This window comes from Bos indicus, chromosome 11 (assembly GCF_029378745.1).
Source record: "Bos indicus isolate NIAB-ARS_2022 breed Sahiwal x Tharparkar chromosome 11, NIAB-ARS_B.indTharparkar_mat_pri_1.0, whole genome shotgun sequence".
In the NCBI taxonomy this organism is placed as follows: domain Eukaryota; kingdom Metazoa; phylum Chordata; class Mammalia; order Artiodactyla; family Bovidae; genus Bos; species Bos indicus.
In genome coordinates, this window is record NC_091770.1 from 102153874 (window position 1) to 102163866 (window position 9993).

The following is a 9993-nucleotide window of genomic DNA, read 5'->3' on the forward strand; positions in this document are numbered from 1 at the left end:
GGTTTCGCCTCATGGTATGGCTTTGGGTTTTGTTGTTATTGTTTGTTGGTTTTGTTATTTTTTTGGCTGCAGAGGGGGACATGGGGGATCTTAGCTCCCCAACCAGAATTGAATCCGGGCCCCTTGCAGTGGAAGAGTAGAGTTCTCACCACTGGACCAGGGACCTCCCTGTAAATTGTTCTTGATAGTGGGACAGAATGTACTATGTAAAAGTGACTGTTATAAATAAGCTTTTAGGAAATGGTGGTGAGGTGTGGCAGGAGGCATTGTTGTATAGTCCTGTGATTAGGTCCAAATCTTTTACTGATCTACCACTGAACTGTGAACTTCACAAGTGTTTTCCTTTTTTTTTCCACAAGTGTTTTTAATTTTTTTATTCTTCCTGTTTCGGCTGCAGTGGGTGGCTAGAACTGCAGGAGTTGGGTCTTTCCCTTCCCCCAGGTCAGTTACGCTCTGACAATACTCTGCCTGCTAGGTTGTCCTGAAGGTAGGTTTTGTTGAGAACAGAATGCTCTGGTGTATTTCTTCTTCTCTTCCTGCTAGAGGAACAAGGGGAATTTTCTTTGGTACTGTGGGAACCTCATCAAATTCCTGGAGGTAAAACTCATAAAATAGGTGGGGGGTGGGGAGGGGAAGGGGGGGCCTTCTCTGTGAGTCAGTGCTCCTAGAGTTTTTAACCCTCTGAGTTGTCCACAGTAGCCTGGATCTCCTGCATTGCAGGCAGATTTTTTTTACCGTCTGAGCCACCACTGAAAGTGAAAGTCGCTCAGTCGTGTCCGACTCTTTGAGGCCCCATGCATAGTCCATGGAATTCTCCAGGCCAGAACACTGGAGTGGGTAGACGTTTTTCTCCAGGGGATCTTCCCAACCCAGGAATCGAACCCAGGTCTCCCTCATTGCAGGTGGATTCTTTAACAGCTGAGCCACCAGAATACTGGAGTGGGTAGTCTATGCCTTCTCCACCGGATCTTCCCTACCCAGGGATTGAACCAGGGTCTCCTGCATTGCAGGCGGATTCTCTACCAGCTGAGTTACCAGGAAAGTCTCCGGGCCACCAGGGAAGCTGCTGGCAATTGTAGTTCAGATTTTCTTAAGTAGAACTGGTTCCCATGGCAGCTTTCATTTGTGGGTTTCTGCTCAGGTAAATTGTCGTTCTTTGTATTTGCCTCTGTCTCTCCGGTGTTTCAGGTGGCATATTGCCCTTATTTCCTGCTCTCTTATAGATGTTAGAAGGGTTGATTTTTCAGTTGTGTGTGCATGCTGAGTCACTTCAGTCTTGTCCGACTCTTTTCAACCTCATGAACTGTAGCCCGCCAGGCTCCTCTATCCACGGAATTCTCCAGGCAAGAATACTGGAGTGGGTTGCCATTACCTACTCCAGGGGATCTTCCCAGCCCAGGGATCAAACCCGAGTCTCCTGCATTGGCAGACTGATTCTTTACCATCTGAGCCACCAGAGTTTGTAGTGGTTGATAATTATCTGATACAAAACATGTAACAAAATATATTTGCTAGATTGTTTTCCAGATTGCAGGTGCCCTTTGGCATCCAATATAAAGATCTCCCATAAATATAAACTGTGGTGAAATTCACTTAATAATTACTTTATATTAATCATTTTTCTCCCCACCCCTCTTCTCACAGTGGCACCATATTACTAAAAGCTATAAGTACCTAGGATTTGTGCCTCAAATCAAGACATCATTTGGGTAATTTCAAATAATGTACAGCTCTTCATATAAAAAAGGTCTTTTATGGTCACAAGTCTAAAAATAATTATATTCCAACAGCCTGATATACGATGTGTTAGAAATCACAAAAGCATGGTTTTGACACATACAATTTTTTAAGCTAAGAAAATGTGAGATGCTGAAAGATGAGAACAGCCATCCTTCTGTGTAAGTTTGCAGTGCTACAAAACTCAGGCAATGACTTTGCTTTTTCAGCTAACTTATCCAGCCCACAGTGGTGGTGGCTTAGTTACTAAGTTGTGTCTGACTCTTGTGCCCCCAGGAATTATAGCCCACCAGGCTCCTCCGTCCATAGGACTTCCCAGGCAAAAATACTGAAGTGGGTTGCTATTTCCTTCTCCAGTGGATCTTCCCGACCCAGGGATCGAACCTGAATCTCCTGCATTGGCAGGCAGATTCTTTACTCCTGAGCCACCAGGAAAGCCCATCCAGCTCATTGGGACAATGTACGAAATAAGGACTTTGGGAAGTACAAATAACTCTACCAAGTTACAAAATTTTGCCAAATCAAGCTAGTGGCCTGTAATACAATAAAAATAATACTTTTGTTGAAGTCACATGTTACTCTCTTGATAGTTTCCATTCTAAAAATATAATTTTAAGTACCAAATCAGAATGTTGTGGCTTTCATGGTGGGTTTATAATACCGCAGGATAGTTGATATGAATACAAATACATATGACTGCTGCTGCTGCTGCTAAGTCACTTCAGTCATGTCTGACTCTGTGTGACCCCATAGACGGCAGCCCCCCAGTCTCCCCAGTCCCTGGGATTCTCCAGGCAAGAACACTGGAGTGGGTTGACTTTTCCTTCTCCAGTGCATGAAAGTGAAAGTGAAGTCGATCAGTTGTGTCCAACTCTTAGCGACCCCATGGACTGCAGCCTATCAGGCTCCTCCATCCATGGGATTTTCCAGGCAAGAGTACTGGAGTTGGGTGCCATTGCCTTCTCCTACTTATGACTTTAAAAGTACTTAATTTCTCCTCTTAAAAGTAAATTCTTTCCCTTCGCTGTTCACCTGAAACTATCACAATATTGTTAATCAGCCATACCCCAATACAAAAAGTTCAAAAGAAAATAAAGTAAATTCTCGGACTTCCCTGGTGGTACAGAGGATGGGAGTCTGCCTGCCGATTCAGGGGACGTGCGTTCAATTACTGGTCAAGGAAGATTCCTCATTCTGTGGAGCAACTAAGCCTGTGTGCCGTAACTACTGAAGCCCGTGTGCCTAGAGCCTGTGCACCTCAACAAGAGAAGCCACCGAAACGGGAGGCCCACATACCACAAGAAGACCCAGCACAACCAAAAATGAAAATAAGTTAAATTCTTTCACGGAAGCTGTTGAGGTTTAATGCACCTGAGCAGGTACGTGTATATAAATTATGGCTCTTCTCTGAGGTTGGTCCCATGCCGGGTAGAGTTTATATGCATGAAAAGCTTTAGAATTGTACCTTAGTGAGATTCAACAGTCTCTAACTTTTCCCCCAATAATTTAGATTTCCCAATTTTATAGTTTTTTTTTTTTTAATTTTCATAGAGGACTTGCTTGTATTGAAAATTAATTATTTTATTTTGGTTGTGCTGGGTCTTCACTGCGGCTTGCCAGCTTTCTCTAGCTGCAGCAAGCAGGGGTTACTCCTCATTGAGTGGCACTGGCTTCTCACCGCAGTGGCTTTTCTTGGGGAGCATGGGCTGTAGGCATTCAGGCTTCAGTAGTTGCAGCACTGGGGTTCAGCGGTCATGGCACATGGGCTTAGTTGCTCTGAGGCATGTGGCATCTTCCTGGACCAGGGATTGAACTTATGTCCCCTATCATTGGCAGTCTTCATCACTGGACCAGCAGGAAAGTCCCGAGGCCTGAACTTTGGAGGATGCTTCAGAGTTTGGTAAGCAAATGAGGTGGGGAGGATATTCCAGGTAAAGGAAATAGCACCTGGAGAATCAGGGAGACAGGAAGGATGCTGTGTGTGAGAGCTGCTAGAGAAAAACATTGGGGACTGGGGGTGTGGAAGCTTCCCTGTTGCTCAGTTGGTAAAGAATCTACCTGTGATGCAGGAGACCCCAGTTCAATTCCTGAGTTGGGAAAATCCACTGGAGAAGGGAGAGGCTACCCAGTCCAGTATTCTTGGGATTCGCTTGTGGCTCAGTTGGTAAAGAATCCGCCTGCAATGAGGGAGGCCTGGGTTCGATTCCTGGGTTGGGAAGATCCCCTGGAGAAGGGAAAGGCTACCCACTCCAGTATTCTGGCCTGGAGAATTCCATGGACTGTATAGTCCATGGGGTCACAAAGAGTCAGAAACGACTGAGCGGCTTTCACTTTCTTCACTTTCTGGGAGTGTGGAATTTGGGAGAGGAGATGACTGCAAAATGTGGGCACACGCTGGATGTGGGCCTAGATTGTTAATAATGAAAGCACTGACAACACTAACTCTCATTAAGTCCTAAGCTTCAGTAAGATAGGTCCCCTCCTACAGGTGAGGGAAGGGAGGCATGGCTCACTCATATCTTGCATCTACATAGCTAGTAACCGTAGTTGTCCAGGCCGTGTGCTTAATCAATACACCACACTGCCTGCCTGGAGACTGTGGTTACGGTCTAAGTCTTTAGCTTATAGCCGGCAGGAAAACAGCTCCACAACCACCAGGAACTGGATTCTTTCAACCAGCCAGAGGAGCAGGAGCCAGACTCCCTCCAAGAGCCTCCAGACACGAAAGCCTCCAGTCCTGCTGACATCCTGACCTCAGCCTCATTACACCCATACAAGACTTCTGACCCACAGGACAGTAAGATAATAATTTGTGTGGTTTTAGGCCACGAACCTCAGGATGATTTTTTTATGGCAGCACAGGAATTTAATATTTACATAAAATTTAAAATTTTGTTTATCACTCGTATAGAGATGGAATTGATTTTTATATATTGAACTTGTCTCTAGTAACTTTGCTTAACACATTAATTCCAATACATCTTTTATAGAGTCTTTCGGATTTCCTGAGTTCACACTCAAATCATCTATGGATAATGGCCATTTTAGACCTTCATTCCCAATCCATGTAGCTTTCACTTTCTTTCCTTCCCTGACAGCACTGACTGGCTAAGGCTGAGAAGAGTTGAGTGTAGGAATCCTTCTCTTTCTTTATCTCAAAGCGAAACATTTCAGTGTGTTGCCTTTAAGAATAATGTTGGCTGCAGGTTTTTGCAGATAACCTTTACCAGTTTGAGGTGGTTGCCGTCTATTCTTATTGGTTGGAGCTGGAATTTATCAAGTGCAATTTCCTTATTTTTTGCCCCCACATGTAGCTTTTATTCGGAGAAGGCAATGGCACCCCACTCCAGTACTCTTGCCTGGAAAATCCCATGGACGGAGGAGCCTCATAGGCTCCAGTCCATGGGGTCGCAAAGAGTCGGAACGACTGAGCGACTTCACTTTCACTTTTCACTTTCATGCATTGGAGAAGGAAATTGCGACCCACTCCAGTGTTCTTGCCTGGAGAATCCCAGGGACAGAGGAGCCTGGTGGTCTGCTGTCTATGGGATCGCACAGAGTCGGACACGACTGAAGCGACTTAGCAGCAGCAGCAGCAGCAGCTTTTATTCTTCATTAACATGGTGAATTGTACTGATGGGTTTCCTTAAATTTTTATTTCATTTATTTTTTTGTGGAGCGAGGGGAATGGGAGCCTGGAAAGATAAGATTGTGCAGAACCTTCATAGACAACGACATAAGAGTTTGAACATTATCCACAAGTGCAGCGAGAAGTCATTTCAAAGGTTCTGAACAGAGTGATGCCATGACCAATTTTGCAGCTGTAGAGTCTAGCTTGAAAAAGGACCAGTAGTGAATGCAGGGAGGTCAGTATATGTCATACAAAGAGGGTGATGCCCAAGATTAAGGTAGCTGGTGGAGGCACACCTCAGGTGCAGGTCAGTGTTTGGAAGCAGAAGTGATGGGGCTTGCTAATGGGCTGACTGTGGAGGTAGTGGGGGAAGGTGCACACAGCAAGGACGGATCCTCCTAGGTTCCTGACTGGAGCAGTGCAGTGAACAGTGACACCACCAGCAGCAGTGAGAAAGGCTGGGAGCGGGTGAGACTCTGAGGTGTGTGTAGACAGCTACAAAGCTGTTTGTAACATGTCAAAGTGAGGTGTAAGATGCTTAAGTGGAGATGGCAGGTAGGCAGGTAAATTTTGTAGCTTGGGGTTTGTGGGAGAATCTGACCTCTAACTACACATTTCAGAGCCATCAGCCTATAGATGTTATTTTAAGACATTGGGAGACTGTGAAGAGCCCCCCAAAGCCTCCAGGAACATGAACAATTAGAAGTTGAGGGCAGTGGGAGGAGTGTAGCAGAAAGTGCTATTTGATTCTGTATACGTAGAATCAAAGGTGGCTCGAAGGATCCAGAATAGGTGTTATTCAGTCACCAAGTCATGTGCGACTCTTCGCCACCCCAGGGACTGCAGCATGCCAGGCTTCCCTGTCCTTCACCATCTCCCAGAGTATGCTCACACTCATGTCCATCGAGTCAGTGATGCCATTCAACTGTCTCATCCGATGTCATCTGCTTCTCCTCCAGGATAGATGATGAAACTGACAATTTAGAAGAGTCAGCAAATGTTCGAAATCTCTAAGATAAAGGAGACAGACTGAAGGGCTCAGGTAGAGGGACTCAGCTTGCAGTAGGAGGAATGAGTATAGATGAAGGCACGGTTGACTGGTTGGTGTAGGGGAGAGGGAACTGATGGACAATGGCTTCAATTTTCTCAATGAACCGAGGAAAGAACAGAGGAGGGACATGGGAGAGTTGAATATACAGAATAGCTGATGCAGGTCAAAGAACAGCAAGCCTGTCAGAGGGTTGCTGATAACACTGGGTCCTTTCAAGGTTTAGTCATTCAACCAGCTCAGTTGTGTGATTTTCTTCTAGGAATACTTGGCTCTTGTGGTGCAAGTAGAAGGCAGATGGAAGGACTCACCCAGGTCTTGTTCAGAAGGGAGGGATTGTCACGATGAAGCTGTGGATAGGCTAGGAGTGGGCTGATGGATCAATGGATTATTTGATGAGGTTGAGGAATTATAATTGTGGTGTGTATTTCAGGAGGTGCATTTGAAAACGTGTTCAGGAAGTGCTAGATTGTGTGGCCTCCAGGAAAACAGGCACCAAGTCTGTGTGGTTCCCTCTTGCATCTTTAGCTCCGAACAGGGCCTGGCTCACAGCACAAGTGGCCGATGATGTTTGCTGAACTGAAAGCAGTGTTCCGAGGAGAATGGACACCCTGCTCCTGCAACGACACCCATCGCGTGCCTCCTTTGTGCTGTGGTCCTGACGTCCTCGTTAGACAATGAAGTCTACAAATCAAGATAAACAGCTGAAAGTCATGCTTATTCAAAGTGCTCAGTGGCCAAGAACAGGGTCAAGAATGCAAATAAATGCAGTCAAGACTATTAAAAGTTTTATTTGTTCCAATGTCTTTTGTTAGGTCATTTTTCTTTACCTCTGTTCAATTTCTGAGTCTACTCCTCAGAGTAGTACAGGTTTCCTCTTCTGCCCTTTTTCTCACTCTGAATGGGGTTGTTCATTTCATGGCTCCAACTTGCACCCTGGTGGAGTTAACGTACCAACCCATCGCTCTCGTGTGGCTTTTTCTTCTCTCTCCATGCTGTGGACGGGGGTCTCCTCGAATGGTCCCTGTCGGTCCTACAAAGTCTACACATTCAAACCAAACTCAGGGTTTTCCCTTTTCTCTCCTCTCAGACGTGCGTTTGACAAATATAGTCTAGCCGTCCCGTCTCTGTCTTCCAGATTTCTGGATCTTTATATGCAAAAAGGGTGTTTGGCAAAGGTAAGATTTTTTGGAGGGGGGGTGGAGGGGCATGGAGCTAGGGATGAGAAAAAATTAAAAAACTAAACTTTCACAAAATGCCCAAGTTTATCGGGTCAAATCCACAGCACAGGTAATGACCCACACTCCTGCACGTATGGGTTGCTTTCTCTGAGTCCATTGACCTCTTCTGCTATATTGCGACCCTGGTTTTCTGTTGGGCCATTTCCCCTTTCAGTCACATAGGCATGCTGAGCTCCAGAAAGGACCCAGGTAGGTTGAAGACCATCCTGATTTCCGGGCTGCGGTGATGGCTCAGAGTTGGGCACGAGCTCTAACTTGGGCACTGGGAACAAAAGCCAGGATTTGAGCAATGGCTCTTGTTCTCTTCTTTGAATGGCACCCTCTATTTAAATAGTAAGAATGCTATAACATGGGGCTCCATGAAGGCATCCTTGGGGCAAAAGGGGCCCCCATTGTGTGGACTGAAGACAAAGTGGACTCTGGAGAAGGTAGAGCCTAGAATCAGCAAGAACACACGTTTTGAGGATGCTGAGTAACTGGACCTATCCTCTCCCTCTGGACTTCCAGTCTTGAGAGTTCCCAAATCCCTTTGGTCTACCTGAGTCTGATTTTCTGGCATTTTCAGATTGAGAGTTCTAGCCCCAAAACTCAACAGTCCCACTGCCTGGAGAGACCCACTGTCAGCACTTCGGGTTTCATTCCTCCTATACATTTTAATGCATCTGTATTTACACAATTTTCTTTTACTGGTAACAAAATTAAGAAAATATATGTACCTTTCTGAATGAAATACAGAAAGTACTTCATTCAGTATTTTAGATGATAATACTATTCACCTTTTATGTTAACCAAATCTATCATCATTTTTAATTACTGCCTAATATTCCATTCTCAATGGACAGGAGTTTTGAGCAAACTCTGGGAGACAGTGAAGGTCAGGGAAGCCTGGCATGCTGCAGTCCATGGGGTCACAAAGAGTTGGACATGACTTAGAGACTGAAGAGTATTTGATTCGAGGAATATACCGTAATACAGTGAATTTCCTCTAAGGAACACTCATTTCTAGGTTTCATATTGTAAATCTGCCAGTCTTTTACACTTGTTCTACTTTCTCTTTAGGTCCTAGCAGCACAATTGCTGCATGACAGAATATGTACATTCTTTTTTCCCCGTATTTTTTGGAGCATTTACTGGGTGTCAGGCACTGTTGTGAGCACTTTCCCTTGTGACCTTATTTAATCCAACAGTCTTCTAAGGCAGGTGCCACTCTCCCCATTTTACACATAAGAAAACTAAAGCGGCAAAAGGTTAAGGGCCTTGACCACAGTCACGCACTTAGGAAAGCGCCAACTAGGCTTTGGATTCAGGCCCTTCAGACACCAAAGCCCAAGTGCTCTTTTCCACGTGCAGCAGCTGGCAGGCCTGTTCCCCACTGGGGCCCGGGGTAGAACTCTGGCCTCCCCAAGGGCTGACTAGAACCTCTTCCCAATTACCCACAGTCCTGCAGGGCCCAAGTCAGTGCATCGAGCACTGGTGGTCTTGAAGCCCGGCATATAGAGCCTGTACCTCTGAATCTGCTGGGGTTTCCAGTACAGGGGAGAGAGCTGGCAGGGCAGGAATTTCCTGTTGCTGTCATCACAAATTGCTGCACACTTACTGGCTTTAAATGATGCAAATGATTATATTACAGTTCTGCAGGTTGGAAGTCTGACATGGGTCTCTGAAATCAAGGTGTCATCAAGGCTGTGTTCCCCCTCAGCATGCTGGGGAAGAATTCACTTCCTCACCTTTCCCAGTTCCTAGAGGCCTCCTGTATTCCTTGGCTGGTGCCCTCTTCATCTTCAAAGACAGACACAGCAGATCCCGACCTTCTGGTGTTGCTCCACCTGACTCTACTTCCTTCATCCTTTCTCTTCTCTGACTCTCTGGGACTTCCTGGGTTGCTTCCGAGGCCTGCTGCAGGGAGGGCTCAGAGAGCTGCCTCCTTGTCCTTCTTTGCAGTATAAGATTCCAGTCCCACCACTACCTAGGGGGCAAAGGTGGTCTTGGGTGGCACTCTATGCCAGGCACCGTGCCTGGCTTTGCAGTTTCTGGAGGACACAGCAGAACTGGCCTTGGCCCCCAGCACTGGTTCACATTCTTTGTCTGCTGCACAGTGGACATCCCACCTGGCTTTTCTTGGTCTCCCTGAAGGCGTCCTGCCCCCAGAGGACCTGTTTAGACACTCAGAATATGTACATTCTTAAGGCTCTGATGTATTCTACCACATTGTCCTCCAGAAGTGAAAGTCGCTCAGTGTGTCCAGCTCTTTGCAACCCCAAGGACTATACAGTCCATGGAATTCTCCAGGCCAGAATACTGGAGTGGGTAGCCCTTCCCTTCTCCAGGGGATCTTC

At 46.1% G+C, this 9993-nt stretch overlaps 1 long non-coding RNA gene across 6 annotated transcripts; it reads left to right on the forward strand.

The window, feature by feature from the left end:
- The first annotated feature begins 369 nt into the window (after positions 1-369).
- LOC109566565 (uncharacterized) lies at positions 370-7218 on the forward strand. Of its 6 annotated transcripts, XR_011569479.1 has the most exons (5): positions 391-487; positions 903-1141; positions 2864-3116; positions 3574-3637; positions 6945-7218. It is a non-coding gene; the product is annotated as an uncharacterized lncRNA (long non-coding RNA). The 6 variants fall into 6 exon arrangements; XR_011569480.1 differs by lacking the exon at positions 903-1141 and having other exon boundaries at positions 370-441; XR_002181835.2 differs by lacking the exon at positions 903-1141 and having other exon boundaries at positions 400-487.
- Positions 7219-9993: the final 2775 nt, after the last annotated feature.